The 16,520-nt window shown below is 44.8% G+C and overlaps 1 protein-coding gene across 5 annotated transcripts in view; it reads left to right on the top strand.

Moving 5' to 3' along the window:
- CDK14 (cyclin-dependent kinase 14) overlaps nucleotides 1–1,917 on the top strand; it is a 516,851-nt gene extending 514,934 nt beyond the window's left edge. For all 5 annotated transcript variants that reach the window (XM_014547610.1, XM_005876105.2, XM_005876106.2 and 2 more), the window contains exon 14: nucleotides 484–1,917. The gene's annotated coding sequence lies outside the window, so the exon portion shown is untranslated. The remainder of the gene's footprint in view (nucleotides 1–483) is intronic.
- Nucleotides 1,918–16,520: the final 14,603 nt, after the last annotated feature.

Genomic DNA, 16,520 nt, shown 5'->3' with positions numbered 1-16,520 from the left:
AGGGAGGCAAAGAGGGAAGGAAGGAAGGAAGGAAGGAAGGAAGGAAGGAAGGAAGGAAGGAAGGAAGGAAGGGAGGGAGGGAGGGAGGTAGGTTGCTTTTCATATGTGCTTACCAAGGATCAAACCCACAACCCAGGTATGTGCCCTGACCAGGAATTGAACCCACAACCTTGTGGTGCACAGGATGATGCTCAACCAACTGAGCCACTCCGGCTGGGTGAGGTCAGGTCATTTAAATTCACGGAGTTAAATTCTTTGAAGGGAAGTAAAAGCAGTCAGAACATTTGTTTATCACATTATAAGAATTTTTTGGGTGAAGGAGGCAACTTTGCCTCAGATACATGGGCTTGGGGTAGCTGTGGAGAAAACGAATAGGCTCACCCTGGCCTGACCAATTTTGATGTCTCGTGTAATTGAAGAAAAATGAATGATACATGATTTTTTTTTTTACCATATAACAATTTTCTCTTTTCCTCCTTTCAGGATTAAGTTGTCATCATTCTGGGAAGAAAAAAAACCATTAATGAAGTGGCCAATCAGAGGAAGGGAATCATGGATCAGTTTCCTTTCACTCCCTGTGGTGGATTTCACTTACAAGAAAATTGAAGCTGGCAAGACCCTGCTTTCTCTGCAATTTATTTAAAACCTTGCACGCATTTGGATACCTTGTGATTCCCAAGAACTATGTGAAGATTAAGCTTCGCTTACTGATCCATGGCATGTATTCTTTTCAGTCTTTTGTGTTTGATTTTGTTTGATTTCCCTCAGCAGCGCAGCGTCTCTGTGAAGGTTTTTATGCTTTTACCAACCATGTCTTAAATACATTAAGACAACACATCTGGTGTTCACACTTCTTCAGTAATATCTGTACTTGAAAGCCACACAGTGGCATGAAACAATGTGCGCTTTCCTGGAGACCACTGCACATTTTGCAACCACCAGGAAGGTCATGTTCAGCTAAAGCAAACCCATGTTCTCTGACTGTTTGGCAACTTGGTCCCTGGCTGTGGGGGCCCCCCTTGTCGCCTACCTTTTGAGGACATTTCCCAGTTTGGGGTTTTTTTCTTGGAAACACCACACATTTATATAAGATATCAGAACCTGCTTAGCGTTTTCAAGCCACATAGCATGACTGTTTTCCAAATAGGTTGGAAGTGAAGAACCAAGTATCAAGCATTAAGAACAAAGGACAGGGATACATTGCTTCCTTTTCAACCTCTGGAGCTGGAGGTGACTTTTTACATGTGTCCTGGGTCTCATCAACATCTTATTGTTCCCATCCACTCTTTGACACGTGGTGTTTTCTTAGTGGAGAAAAGAGTGAGGAACAGAGCGTTCAAAACTTGGGTGCACGGAATCGGATCGGCTGCATGAGTCCTGAAAGCCATCTTTGCTAGTTAACACTTAATAAGCAAGCGACAAAGGGATCCAGAGTTAAAAATTGGCTCATTTATATCAGAGCACCTGTAAATTACATTTTGAAAACATTCCAAGCTGACTGGAAGCCATCCTTGGAGACCCTGACTTTACACTGTCTCCTGGGGAAAAAACTTTGAATGAAGGTTTTAGAAGCAATATGGGACTCATGCTTTAAGGATGGGAAAGGGGAACAGAAAGGCCTGGCACCCCCTGTTGAAGGAGTTGAGAGGCCTTGGAGGATGAAGGCGAGGATGTGACATGGAGGGAAAAGTGGGTTGGGCGTTTGTGGAGCTTTGATCTGGAGGGGAAGCTCTCTGATGGAGGCCGTCTCCCAGGGGGACAGGCCTCACTGCACAATCCCAGATAATCCTCAGGCCAAGGGGGTGGTTAGGAAATTCATCGAAAGCATGAAACCTAGCTCCTCAGGACACAAATTCCTAAGGAAATACTTCCTGTACATTGTGCTACATTTTCCTATTAGTCAAAAAGAAGGAGAGACCAGGAACTTGAAATGCATCGCACTTTGGGGGACCAAGTCTAGGAATTGTGAGCCAGTTTGACAAAGACTTTCTCTGAGAGTCAGGTAAGAGAAAGCTTTTCTATAGTCACACCAGTATACCTAGGGAATGGGACCCAGACTCCCTAAACATTAAAATGGTACCGTCCCTGGAGTGACATGTGAGTATATAATACAGTCAAGGTCACAATCCATCGTATCTAGAAGTAGCATTCACTGTGAGCTTCTACGTGTTAAGTGAGGAATTATTTACTGGTTGGTGTTAAAGAGAATAAAAGTTACCCGAGGCTAGAGTATTTGCTATTTGCTACCTAGAAATCTTCCCCACTCTTCTTTCATGCATTCCAACTCATTAGTAGTCTTTACAGGTATTTTGATTTGTGTATTTAAATTAGGACTTCTTACAGAAAATATGGAGAAGAAAACTTACATGCAATTAAAAAACAGCCTTGCCTGTGATTTGTCTTGAATTATTCATTTGGGGGAGAGGCTTAACTTTTGTATTTTACTAAGTTAAAACCAAGAGCAACTGATGATTAAATCTTACTATGTACTAAGCTTTCTAACTTGAAAATTTGAAAATATTTAGTGTTAAAATTCTTCAATTAGGCATATTAGAGTCATTCAGAGATATTGCCCCTGTCCCAGCCAGCTTCTATTGGGGAAAGGAAACACGCTAGTACTCAGCAGGGGTAAATCTGTTTTATTGCGGGAGACAGACCTCTCAGAAGATCTTGTTTAGGAACTTTTAGTTCCCCCTCCTTGCCATCAGTACAGAACATCCAAAGTTTGGTTTGTCTCTCCCTCCTTTCCTCTCGCATTTGCAATCATGTTCTCCCCCCTCACCCATCTATTCCCACTGTCTCTAGCTGAGGGCAGCCACTCCTCTCGCATTTGCAATCATGTTCTCCCCCCTCACCCCCACTGTCTCTAGCTGAGGGCAGCCATGAAAATCATTGCAGAATGCGTTCATTAGCAGATTTATTATTCCATTGAGAAAGCACTGGAATGTTTTTTGAGATTATTTTTATAGGAAGGAGTAGCTTGAATTCAAACAGCTGGACCAGCATGGGGACTGTATACACACAGTATTCCAAAAGGAAACGCGGGACTTCGTGTCCATGTTCTTAAAGGAGCAGTATGGTTGACTTAACAATACAAGTTATGTAGAGCATGAAAAAAATAAAGATGTTTGCAGTGCTCAGAAACAATGGGGTATAAAGCAGGGTGGCTGTCCACCCACTGAAACAAGTGAGAAGCTATTTCTACCTCGAAAGAGTGATGAGGAAAGTTCCAGGGGCGCCTCCTCCAGGCTTGCAGAGAAAGCAAGGCCTCTGGGCATCCTTCCCTCAGCGTGTCCATGACAACCAGTGTCATCAATGCCCTCGGTCATGTGTCTCTATAAGATACTCATCTGTGAATATTACTGGTTTTGTAATCTTTGTTATATAAGAGGAAGTTTAGGTTGTACATACTGGGGTAGATTATTGCCTGCCCCCTATACATAGGAATATGCTGCATAATTGTGCATAACTTCTATCCCCCTTACTGGCTTGTAGGCAGAAGAAACCACATATGTTACTGCCTTGCAGTCCTCATACACCAAAACCAAACAACAACAAAAAAAAAAAAAAAAAAAAAAAAAAAAAAAATCTCAAACAAAATCAGCAATCTCCTATTCTCATTCCCTTCCCACAGCAGCATATTTTAGAGGCACAAATAAAATCTACATTCTCTAGTTGGAAGTGGATTTTTTTAATCATTCCCTTCCCACAGCAGCATATTTTAGAGGCACAAATCTACATTCTCTAGTTGGGAGTGGATTTTTTTATCATTTTTTTTTTCTGTAAGATACACTGAGATGCGTACTTTCTAACAGGTGGTTGGTACCTAAGAAATGTGCTAGCATCATTCAGAAAACTATTATACTTCAAAATAACATATAGTAAGGAGAATGGAGTAAAACACGTTGCATATTTGTTACCAATTGTAATTTGTCTGTATTATGAAAGATGTAATGGTTTGTCAGCTGTCACTGTTGTTTTCTTGTAACATGATACAGAATAAAAGAATCTCTGTACCTTTTCTTGGTAGGTCTTCTTGGTGAGTACCCAAAACACCATACACTGTGTCAACGAAACATCCTCTGGGAAACTCTTGGGCACAACCATTCCCAAAGAGAGAAATGAGAGACAGAACACACAGTGCTCTTGGATGTGGGAAGGAGTGAGTCAGCTGGGATGTTCCAGGAGTCTGCCAACCCCTCCCTCACCTTGCTTTGCGAGGCCATATGTAGGTGAAGTGGAGGAGGCTGTGCAAAACCAAGCTTGTGTAGTCGAGGGTCTTCACAACCCCCCAGCTCCTTATGACGTTCTCCACGTGTTCTGTGCACCTGGAGCCAATCTGGCCTTGTTCAATGACAACCCTGTTTATTTTTATTACTTCTTTTTCCTGGTTTTTGCACGTGTCCTAAGATGAGGTGAGTAGGTTACTCTCCACTGAAGACAAATCCCAGCTTCTGCCGCTGAGCACCCTTCCCTGACCACCACCTCGTGGGGGCTGCACCTGAATGGGCAGGGAGCTCGCACTGGGACTCACATGTTGCCTTGGGGGGCTGGTGTCCTTTCTATCACCACCTCCTTGTCAGATCCGCCAGCTTTATAACCCCAAAAGAACCCCCCCGAACTGATAAATTGCTAATAAAATTCATATGAGATACAGTCATCGATGTATAGCTATGATGTTCCATAATTAAAAATGTTTACCCTTGAAGGTGAAAAATCCCAGTTCACGTCTCATGTTAAAAGGGACCAGGCCCCTGGCTCTCCCCCTGGGCAGATCCTCACCTACCAGGAGCTACTACCCCCCGGTCTTCCTCCCCTTGCTGCTCTCCTAGAACTTCCGTGGCTTCTTCGTTTCCCTTTGCAAACTAACATTCTCACAAACATCAGTGTTCTCAGCTGACACATGTTCCAAACCAGAAACGCTCGCAAGAGCCTGCACATCTTCAGCCCCCTGACTGAAGCGACTCATCATGCCTAAGGCATTTTCACAGTCGCAGCCCTGTGGACTCTGGGACATGAAATGGGGCACTTCATGGTACCAAGGTAGAGAGATAATGGGCAAATTTCTTCGTTAAATGGGAACCACATACCCTGGAAACTGATTAGAATTATAGAAGCTTTGAAAGAATAACTCGCTCCTCGGGGTCGTTTCAAGGGAGCAACATGTGTGCCATTACCCACCTTCCAACAGCCATGGGAGCACAGGTGCCCCTTGCTGAGGTCACTGGCAGCCTCAGCAGTGGGCTCACATTTTAGAGCCTGACTGTGTGCCTGGGTTGTAATCCCATGAACTCTTAAAAGAAAGACGAAGGTGGCAGGCTGGTATCTACAAGAGGGCAAAGAAATAGCTCTGGGAAGTACTTTTATTGATTTCAGAGGGGACAGGAGAGAGAGAGAACATCGATGATGAGAAAGAATCATTGATCAGCTGCCTCCTGCACGCCCCACACTGGGGATCTAGCCTGCATCCTAGGCATGTGCCCTTGACCGGGAATTGAACCATGACCTCCTGGTTCATAGGGTAACGCTCAACCACTGAGCCACGCTGGCCGGGCTAAGTTTTTAAATGTGGCAGCAGAAATGACAGTCATCCCTTAGCTCCCTCATGGCCCACGCTTTCATTTTCTCCAGCTAGGGCTAGCCAGCTCTGCCAGGTGTGGGGTGGGATGTGTGCTCGCCGAGGGAAGCAGTTAGAGTTGGGGGTTAAGCATTCCTAGACTTGCTCCTGCCCCCCGCCCCCAGAGTAAAGAGAAACCGGAGGGGAAGGTGTTAGAGCAACCCGAGCCCCTAGGCTAGCATGCACAGTGGCTGCGTGATGGCAGGCACTGTAAATCGCTGCAATGAGAACCCCATGGTGGCCCAGCAGCCTGCTGCTACCAGTGGGTGGTGGCGTTATGGGCATTAGCTTTGAGAAGCTTATACAGCAGAGGGGGCTAGGATAAAGGACACAAATCAGGGGAAAACTGACAAGATTTAAAAATCCAAGGCCTCGTATTTACTGTTGGTCCCCCCCACGCTCTGGCTGTGCTATATTGTCTGCGTTGAGTCCTGCTGAGAGAGAGCCAGGCACAATAATAGCTGGGAGCGGCCTCGCAGCCCCGAGCCAGCCTCTGCCAATGGTGCTGACTGTGCTGGTGGAGAATGGGATTCTAATAGAGTTATCTTTTTTCTCCTTCCCTGCAAGACCACCAATAATTACGGAGGGCACGCGGTACAGGTGGGGTAAGGGTTCCTTCCCTGTTGGAGTTTATCCTGAGAAGTGACCCAGTGTGGGTCCCGGTGGAGGCCCCTGCCCAGGTGCCTGACAGATGTAGACAATGCTGGGGGTGTGCAGGGACACGTGTTAGAACCAGCGGTTCAAGAATTTAGAGAGGTTGCTTGGGGCGATGGGTACACAAAGCAGTGTGCACATGATGTTTTATTGAGTTGTACACTTGAAACCTGCATGGTTTTGAGAACAAACATCACACCAATAAATTCAATTTAAAATAAGATAAAATTGAGGAAGAAGAATAACTTTTGCATTAAAAAAAACCACTTAGCTTTATGTATCATAATACAGTATGAAACAATCAATGATTCTTTTCCCTCTCTCCATCTCCAACCAAATCAAGTAATTGGGTTCCTTGCATCCTCAAAGAAAGGCTATCATCCACTCAGATCCTTGGGGGAAGCAGGGACAGGGCCTGCAACCTTCCTCTGCCTAATATTTGGAGAGTTCAGGCCCCAGTGAATCCACACCTTCAGCCCCGTGGCTCAAAGCCCTGGCTCTCATTATAACCACGGGTAAGTTTTAAAAACACCCCCACCCCAGACGGATTCATTCTAGAAATATTGAGGGTTGGGCCCTGGCGCGGTCTGTTTTGGGAGCTCAACAGGTGATTCTATTGTGCAGCCGCGTGAGAACTGCTAGCTAGACGCTTCCCTTTCTCCTGTCTGTCTGGAGGAGGGTAGGCAAACTCCTTCTGGAAGAGCTAACTAGTAGCTTTCCAGGCTGGACAGTCTCTGTCGCAACTACTCTCTCTACCGCTGTAGTGTGAAAGCAGCCACGCACAACGCAAATGAATGAGCATGGCTGCGTTCCAGCGGAACAATGGATGGGCACTGAAGTTTGGATTTTGTATAATTTTCACTTCATGAAATATTTTTCTTTTCATTTTTAAAATGTACAACCCATTCTTACCTCACAGCCTGTATAAAAACATGCAGCGGGCAGGGATTTGCCTGTGGCTGTAGCTTGCTTACCTTGGTTTAGAATGCAGCCCCGGTAATGGGGGTAGGGCAGGACCACCCCTAACATTTGTGGAGCAGAATGGAGAAGGTGGATTCCTGTTGGTCATGGCTCCATGGATTCCTTATTCTGTGGGGCGAACTACACCTGGGGAGGATCAGAGCCAGGCCCTTTAAACATGGGAACCAAAACAGGTGCCCTCTTGCCTGCGTGTAAGGGCACCACGGGTGGGTGATAGGAGCCTAAGAATCATCTCCAGTGGGTTTTCAGGTCCCTTGTGCATTGGCCCAACCTACTCCAAACCCATGAAGCAGACCTAATGTGAAGCAGAACCATCCAGAGGCAAGGGCAACAAATTGCTTCCATCTCCTGGAATTACAGGATCTGGCCCCCGGTCAATCATGTAATGGAACTCGCTGGTACCAGTTCACAAGAACCAACTGTTAAAAATTTAGGAATTTTATGAGCCAGTTATTTAATCATTGGTAACTTGAAATCAGATGGGAATACTTACACCACAGAAATCGGCAAAGTCTACACATCAGGTCTTTTTTCTTCCTTTCTTTCTTTTCTTTTCTTTCTTTCTTTTTTTTTTTAGAGCCAGTTTCCCCAACACACCACTGCCTCCTGACCCGCTTCTTCCCAGGCTCATCTCCCATCAGTTCATGCACAGGTCCTCCACATGCCGTGCTGACCTTCCCACTGACCCCGGGATGCTCCAGGCCTCCTCAGGCCCCCGTTCTTTTGCACACACTGTGCCTTCTGATGGGAATGCTCTTTCCATTTTTTTAGCAGGCAAGTTCCTATTAACCCTTTTAAGACCCTGTTTCAAACTATCTCTGTTGCAAAACATTTTAGAACTTCCTTCAAAACAGTTTTTTCCTTCTTCTACATCCACATATCATTGTGAAAATAGTAATAACACAGGTCTTTTTTCCAGTCTCTATATCGTCAATCTCATAAATGGCAACCAAGGCACCACAGATGTCTAACAATGTGTTTGTTTGTTTTTGTTTTTAATGAATCAGGTATTAAAGGATAATACAGATTAAACAAGAGTATAATGGAATTTAGGCATTTAGTTTACCTCCCATAGAAAGGGTTCAGAAAACTGCAGACAATGTGAATTTACCACATGTATAAATATGCTACAGTATGCAATTATATGCAAGGTACTGCCTGGCTCTCGGGGAGAAAGAGAAACCAAAGAGGAAAGAGCTCTGCTTGTCCTCAAGGAGTTCACTGGAGCCCTGATTCCTACACTTGGCTGGTGACCAAAACCACCTGGGGAGCTTTCTAAACATTCCTACTGAATCTCAGTCTCCAGGGTGGCAGCCCCGGTGTGTGTACATTTTTAAATCTCCTCAAGCGATTCCAACGGTCATGTCTGACCATGACCATGAGCCACCCTGTAGGGAAGTTTAGATGCAGAACTTCCTCAGCAGTCTGTTTGCCTCCCCCTCAATCTATCCTCTCCACTTGAAGACTCTGTTCAAATTGCAAATCATTTGAGAGGCACTCTACTTCTCAAACTTTTCGGTGGCTCCTCCTCACCTCCGAAGTGGAGTGAAATCAAGACCCCCATCTCACCATGCCCTATAATCTCCCCTTTCTTCCTCTTCGTTTTCATCTCCTCGCCTTACCTCTCACTGATCTTCCAGCCTCAGGGAATTCTGGCTGTGCCCTCCATTTTTCTTCCTTCTAGCTGGGACTGTGTTTCATTGCCCCTGTCACATGATCCTTTGTGAGTTCATTCATTTAACCAACATTTATTGACAACTTATACTGGAGGAAGCTCTCTTCTAAGAATTAGAGATAGAAAGATAAAAAATATCCTCAAAAACATGACATATAAAAGGGTAGTTCTCATAAAAATAGATTACCACTTCAGCATATATACCAGTGATGGTGAACCTTTTGAGCTCGGCATGTCAGCATTTTGAAAAACCCTAACTTAACTCTGGTGCCGTGTCACATATAGAAATTTTTTGATATTTGCAACCATAGTAAAACAAAGACTTATATTTTTGATATTTATTTTATATATTTAAATGCCATTTAACAAAGAAAAATCAACCAAAAAAAATGAGTTCGCGTGTCACCTCTGACAAGCGTGTCATAGGTTCGCCATCACTGAACTAGGAAGTCATGGTTCAATTCCAGGTCAGGGCACATGCCCGGGTTGCAGGCTTGATCCCCAGTGATGGGCATGCAGGAAGCAGCCAACCAATAATTCTCTCTCATCATTGATGTTTCTCTCTTTCTCTCTCCCTCTCCCTTCCTCTCTGAAATCAATAAAAATATATTTTAAAAAAATCAAGATGGTTTAGGCAGAGGGAGCAACAAATTGTCTGGAAGTTGGGACTGTGGTTGGCCTATTTGCAAAATCGGAATGAGGCCAGTGAGGTTGGAAGGGTGACACAGAGGATTGTGGAGGACTGAGCTTGGAAAGGAGGCCTAGTGGGGTTTCTCACCTTGAAGCCTGTGGTCCGGGGTTAGGGTTTTGTTCCGGGTGCCATGGGAACCGTAGGAAGATGATAGGTCAGTGATGGCGAACCTTTTGAGCTCGGCGTGTCAGCATTTTGAAAAACCCTAACTTAACTCTGGTGCCGTGTCACATATAGAAATTTTTTGATATTTGCAACCATAGTAAAACAAAGACTTATATTTTTGATATTTATTTTATATATTTAAATGCCATTTAACAAAGAAAAATCAACCAAAAAATGAGTTCGCGTGTCACCTCTGACACGTGTGTCATAGGTTCGCCATCACTGATATATACACTGAGGTAGGGCAGAAAGTCACACTAGAAAAAAGGGGGAACACAAATAAAGACATGAATGAGAGAAATGCGGGGTGTTTGGGGGAATATCAAGGAACCCAGCTTATCCTGGAGCATAAGGTGTGTGAGAGGATGAGTGAGGAATAAAACTGGGCCACGGAGAGTGTGGGGTGCCAGACTCCAAGAAGTTTGAACTTTATCCCGAATTATCATGCAAAGAAATGGCATAATCTGGACTCTGCTTTGGGATCAACCATTTTGCACAGCTTGCTCACCATTTTCCATTTTACCAAACGTCTGCTCCATACTGACATGTGCCAGACCCTGTGCTGGGCACTGAGGGCACATGAACCAGTGAGACTGGCTGGCCTCCCCTCACAGCCTAGTTGGTGCAGACACCCGTGCAGACATTATTTTAATGCAGCAAAAATTGTGAGGTTTACAGAAGTGGTAGAGAGAAGGTATGATATTTTGCTTTTGTTCCAGGGCAGGAGACGGGGCTGGTGGGAGGGTATCTTGGGAAGAACACATGGAATTTTCCAGACCTGGGCAGGCTTTCCTGAGCAAATACAAACACACAGAGGTACCCCCCTCATGTGCATTCATCCCAATTCAAAGATTCTGTCGTAAAAACATCAGGGTTCCCCAATTTTGCCTATCAAGGCTAGGTGGTAAAATCCCAGGTGTCTCTTAACCTTATAAAATAAAAATTCCTCAGGGAATTCTCCACACTCCTTCCTCAGAGCTCCACCTCCTCCCTCCTGCCCTCCCACCATGGCCATACCTGTCTGATCTCCCTGGGGACCCTGAGCTCCCTAAGAGTGAACATCTGGTCTTACTCATTTCTGTAGCTGTGTCCAGCACAATTCAGGTGCTCCCAGGCTTCTGAGGTACAAAAAGAGAGATTCACTTTAAGCACATAAGGAAGAGCATATTGGCAAGTTATTGCCTGTGTCTTGACAAAGTGAAACTAAAGAATAAAATTCCCATTCTTGCCCATGTTCTGTGAAATAGTGGGTACATTACTGAATGTATGTTCCTCAGTTATGGATGCCAGAATTATATCATGTGTTCAGACATATTTGTCTTATTGACCCCAGAGGTGAGCCCCACCCTAGGGAGGCAGCTGAATTACCCTTCAGTCTCTGTGTCGATTATCTGCCAAGTGTAGGCTGAAGAAAGTAACAAGTTTTTTTCTGCTATTGGTCATGAAAGTCCAGATGTCCAGGTGAGGGTTCATTCTTTCAATTGTTACCAAAATTGAGAATCCCATATAGTACTCTAATGTCATTTAAGGTTCCGCAATACTGCCTATCCTATCTCATTCCATGCTCAAGTTTATTCATAAGTTTGTCATCAGCATCGTGGTATTTTTGGTCATCTCATTTTGTGGGCCAGTAAACAGACCCTGAGAGTACGGGTGCAGCTTGACTAGAATGTTGCTACCTTTCCATGGAGGTCATTGGTTGCTGTTGAAGTGATGATGGTCATTAGCAACTTGGTTGGATTGAAGGTTTATTGGGAAGCTTGGAGGCATACCCCCACCTTCTAAGCCAGTGGTTCTCAACCTTGGCTGCACATTAGAATCACCTGGGAATCTTTTCAAAATCCTGATTTCTGGGCCTCATCCTCTGGAAATTCTGTTTGTTACTAATGTTGTGGCCCCACCGCACAGCCAAGGTTGAGAACCACTGTATCTAAGCCCACACTGGGGAATAGACAAGAGGCAGCTGTTTGCATGGGGTGAAAATGGAACTTGAATGCGTGTGTCTCCTAAATCCCCTCCAGTTTAGAGAAGATTGGGCTGGAAGAGAAGGGGCTTTCATTTGCTGTCTTGTCAGGTACAGGTAATGCTGCAGTGGAGATCAGAGCAATATTGGGGGGAAATCCCAGGGTAAACTAGACTAGGATGCCCAGATGAGATTAGCAAGGCCAGGATACCCATTTACTAGGGGCTAGCCTTGAAGCTTTATCAAATGAAGTTAAGATGTGGAATCAAATGGAGAATTAAAGAAAAACAGGAAAGAGGAGAGAAAAAGTGAGAAACTGAGCAGCCCAGACAAAACCTGGAGATGTCAATCAACACTTACAATTGGGTTTGAACAGACTCCTAGGATTGCTTGCTGAAGAATTCCAAGGATTTCTATTCACACAGAATGAAATGTGACTGGTGCCCCCTTGCTCTGATTATCTATTGCTGTATAACAAATCACCCCCAAAATTTAGTGTCTTAAAACAACAATCATTTATTATCTCATGATTTCTATGGGTCAGGAGCAGTTGGACCAGGTGGTCTGGTTGTGATTTCTGGTAAGATTGCAGTCAGATGGTGGCTTAGCTAGGGTCATCTTTAAGGCTGGACACTCATATATCTGGCGTCAAAGCTGGGAGTACACAAAGAGTTGGCAGCTGAAACATCGAGAGCAGAGCACCTCTAACCTAATGTGGTTTCACAAGGTCTCTAAAGCACGGTGCTCGGGTGAGCTGGACATTTTATAGGGTGGCTTAGGGCTCCAAAGTGCATGTGCCAAAAGAACAAGAGAGCCAGGTGGAACCTGTGTTGCTTTTTATGACCTAGCATTCTATTTGTTAGAAGTGAGTCACTAAGGCCAGCCTACATTTAAGAGAAGGAGAATTAGACTGCACCTTTTGATGGAAAGAATGTCAAAGAATTATGGGCATGTTTTAAAGCCAGAACAGTCTGCCCTTCAGCCACAGGTTATGTAGATTGATCCCACATGCAAAATATGCTCAATCTCCTAAGACCGCCCCCCCCCCCAATATGTCAGCGGGATGGCATCCATCTGGGGCTCAAGGTCCAGTATCCGATCGTCCAAATCAGGTCCAGGGCCTGCAATTGGGTCTCCCTGAGTACAGACCCTTCAGGACAAATTTTGAGTACTGTTCTTAATTGGAGGACCTGTAAACTCAAGTGACAAGATTTTTGCTCCCTTCACCCAACATACTTTGACGGAATGGGCATAGGATACCACTGTAGACATTTCAGTGATCTGTGGTAATCAGGTAATCAGTAGTCTGTAGCAGTTCTGAAATCTAGCCAGGCACCTGTTGCTTATTCCTTGTTGCTTATTCCAGTATTGTTTCCTAGCAATAACTCTCCATGGCTCCTGACTCCACTCTCTGAGCTTTTGGTTCCTCCCTCTGAATTATCCTTCCTGTTCTAGCAAATGGACCCCATTTTTATAGCTCAGTAGTTTTCTCAGCCTGCTTCTTTCCCACAGAATTTTGGGAGCCCAAAAGCTTCTTTTCATTCTACACTACCCCTGTCCCTTTTAGTCTGATCAGGCAATGTTTTCAGTAATACAAACCTCTTTAACACATCATGTGTTTCCCATCAGTCTTGTTGGGATTAACTCCATTAGACAAAAACCACATCCACAAATCTCAGTGAGGTAAGCTTTTCTCTTCCTTTGACTTCTTCAAAGGCTACTATTAGAAGTGTACCCTTAAGATTTTTAGAAGCATTTCTGTTTAATGGACACATTTGAAAGACATGCCTTTAAGATTTTTAGAGAAACTTTTGACTGAGAGAACCTATGAAGTACTTTAAGTCTGTCTGAGGTCTTTCTTAACAAAGGGTTCTAGAGTCACATTATCCTTCTGGAGATGAAAAATCTGAGAAATAGTTTTATTTTTTGAACCCCAGAGTCTTGTTTCTTTTATACTTAACTAGAGGCCCAGTGCATGAAATCATGAGCGAGTAGGGTCCCTAGGCCTAGCTTGCGATCATGGCCATGTCCGATGCCCCATGACACCCTGCGACGCTCGCCACCCCACGAAGCTCAATGATGCTCACTGCCCTGCGATGCTCGCTGCTGCTCGCTGCTGGACGCTCACCACCACTCGCTGCCTCACCCACTGCCGCTCAACAGTCCCCAGTCCCACCCTGCCTTCACCACGCGCATGAAATCATGCACAAGTAGGGTCCCTAGGCCTAGCTTGCGATCACGGCCATGTCCGATGCCCCATGACACCCTGCAACACTCGCCGCCCCACGAAGCTCGATGATGCTTGCTGCCCTGTGATGCTCGCTGCTGCTTGCTGCTGGACGCTCACCACCACTCGCTGCCCCACCCGCTGCTGCTCAACAGTCCCCAGTCCCGCCCTGCCGTCACCACGCCTCCCCCACCCTCCGTTCCCCATTCCCCATGTTTCCCCATTTGCCATGCTGGGATCGGAGCCTGCAGGGCAGGGGCAGGGTGGTGGGGGGGGGAAGGGATTGAGAGGTGGTCAATGCACTTTATGGTGACTGGTAGAGCGGTTGTTCCAGTCGTTATGCTTATGGTCCTGGCCTTTTATTATATAGGATTCTTTCTTGAGGTCATCTCTCTTCTGTCATATTTTACTAAGGGCAACTAGAAGAATCAGGTGACACCTTTAATACTCATACTAGATCATAAGTTCATAAGATACATTTTCTATTTTCCAAGTTACCACTGGTGAAAATATTGCTAGACTTTCTACCACTCTATCACCACAGCCTCCTTTCTCCAGCTTCCAATGTACTTTCCTCACTTTCCTTTAATCCTTCACAGACAGCCTCTTCAAAACTCTTTCGATCTCCACCCTCCACCCAGGCCATGAACCACTGCCACATGTTTTAAGTTTAATTACAGCAATGCCTTACCTCTAAGTATCCCCAAATTCCAGTTATCTATTGTTGTAAAAAAAAAAACACCCCAAAATTGATGACCTAAAAACAGCATTCTTTTATACTAGAGGCCTGTTGCACGGAAAGATTCCTGCAATATGCCTTCCCTTCCCCTGGCTGCCAGCACCGGTTTTCCTCCAGCATCTGGGGCCCAGGCCTTTGCTCCGGCCGAAGAGGCCTTCGCTCTGGCTGGAGCCGCCTTCAAGCCTTTGTTGCTCGGGCTGGAGCTGCGCCTACGTATGCAAATTAACCGCCATCTTTGTTGGCAGTTAATTTGCATATCTCACTGATTAGCCAATGGGAGGTGTAGCAAAGGTACAGTCAGTCACCATGTCTGTCTATTATTAGATAGGATTATCTTTCATGGTTTCTGTGGATCCAACATTCTGGATCAGCTTTTTTGAGTAGTTCTAACTCAAGATCTACAGTCAGATGTAGATCTGGGGCCAACTCAAAGACTTCATTCTCAGATATCTGGCACCGGCACATGGTCTTGGAGGACTTGAATGGCTGGGGCTAGAACTGTTGGGTCTCTGCAGGGATCCTTCTGTTTGTCCACCTCGTATCTCACTGTTGTTTCTAGCTTGTTGTTTCCATGCTCCAAAGAAATGTACCTTAAGAGAGAGAGACAGACAGACAGAAGCTGTATTGCCTTTGATGAACTAGCCTTGAAAGCCACAAGAGTCACTTGTGCTATTTACTCTTAATTAGAAGCAAGTCACTCAGGTCAATCCAATATTTTAAGGGAGGAGGAATTAGATTCCAACTCTCTATGGGAGGTATTCCAAATCACTTGCACACTTGTGTTAAAATCACCACACCTCTGGAGTTGAACAACATAGTGGCACTGTCATAGTACACATTTACTTGCTGATCATGAAAAGTTTTGTAGACTGGGAAAAAATCCAAGACTGTGATTTTCTTGGAATTTTGGGAGTTAGGTTTCTGTTTTTAAAATTATCTGCAAGTGAATATTATTCCCCATAAGCACTTGGGAAACCTTTGCCTCCCCTGTTGCTTTTGAATCTGGAGGTGATAACTTGCCTTACAGGAAACCGCGTATTATACAGAGGAGTTTTGTTCTCTGTCCCTCATTAGCTTCCTACATCCCAAAGCCAGGCAGCCACTGTCCCAAAGGAAAAAGAATCCTCCTCAAGTAGCCAGCAAGCAGCATTCTCTCCCTTTCCAGTCTCTAAGACTTCCTAGTGCTTAGATGTGACTTAGTCTGGATAAGTAGCTTTGTAATACTAATTTTTAGAAACTCTGCTGTGCCAAAGAATTAAATAAACCATTGTCTAGCTTTAAATGCCACACAGGGGACTAAAATAACAACTTTTGGGACAGGCAAGCAGTTTTCAACCCCACCTCATTCAAGGCAACAAAATCTCTTTCTGCAAGGTTTTCATTCTGTGGAGTGTAAGTTTTGTGGCCATCGCTAGGATAGTGTGCAACCAATTTTCAAGTGTAAAGAAATTCTAGGGGTGCAGATATTTTTTTCTTTGCAGGCTGACAAATGAAAGTATGTTTATGGGTGTGTGGGGGGTGATGTGATGTTCCACACTCAGAGATGACTGGAGGCTTCTTTTCTATATTTAGACTACATCTTCCAACTCATGAAAAGGAATTGCTTGTTCTTTTTCCCCTTAAACCATTCTCCCCATCCCCACCCTCCCCAGGCTTTATTTATTTATTTTTTAAAATAACTGAGTCACATGAGATTCATTCCTAAAGCTTAAGACTTATTTTTAACAACTTGCTCAAACACAAATCCCATTGTTCACCTCCTTAGGGAGAGTGAGCTACTCTGGGGCAATGGGAGGGGGGCTGGGGGC

Source organism: Myotis brandtii, unplaced genomic scaffold (assembly GCF_000412655.1).
Source record: "Myotis brandtii unplaced genomic scaffold, ASM41265v1 scaffold48, whole genome shotgun sequence".
NCBI lineage: Eukaryota > Metazoa > Chordata > Mammalia > Chiroptera > Vespertilionidae > Myotis > Myotis brandtii.
The sequence above is the reverse complement of the archived record's forward strand: the minus strand, read 5'-3'. Positions and strand labels throughout refer to the sequence as shown.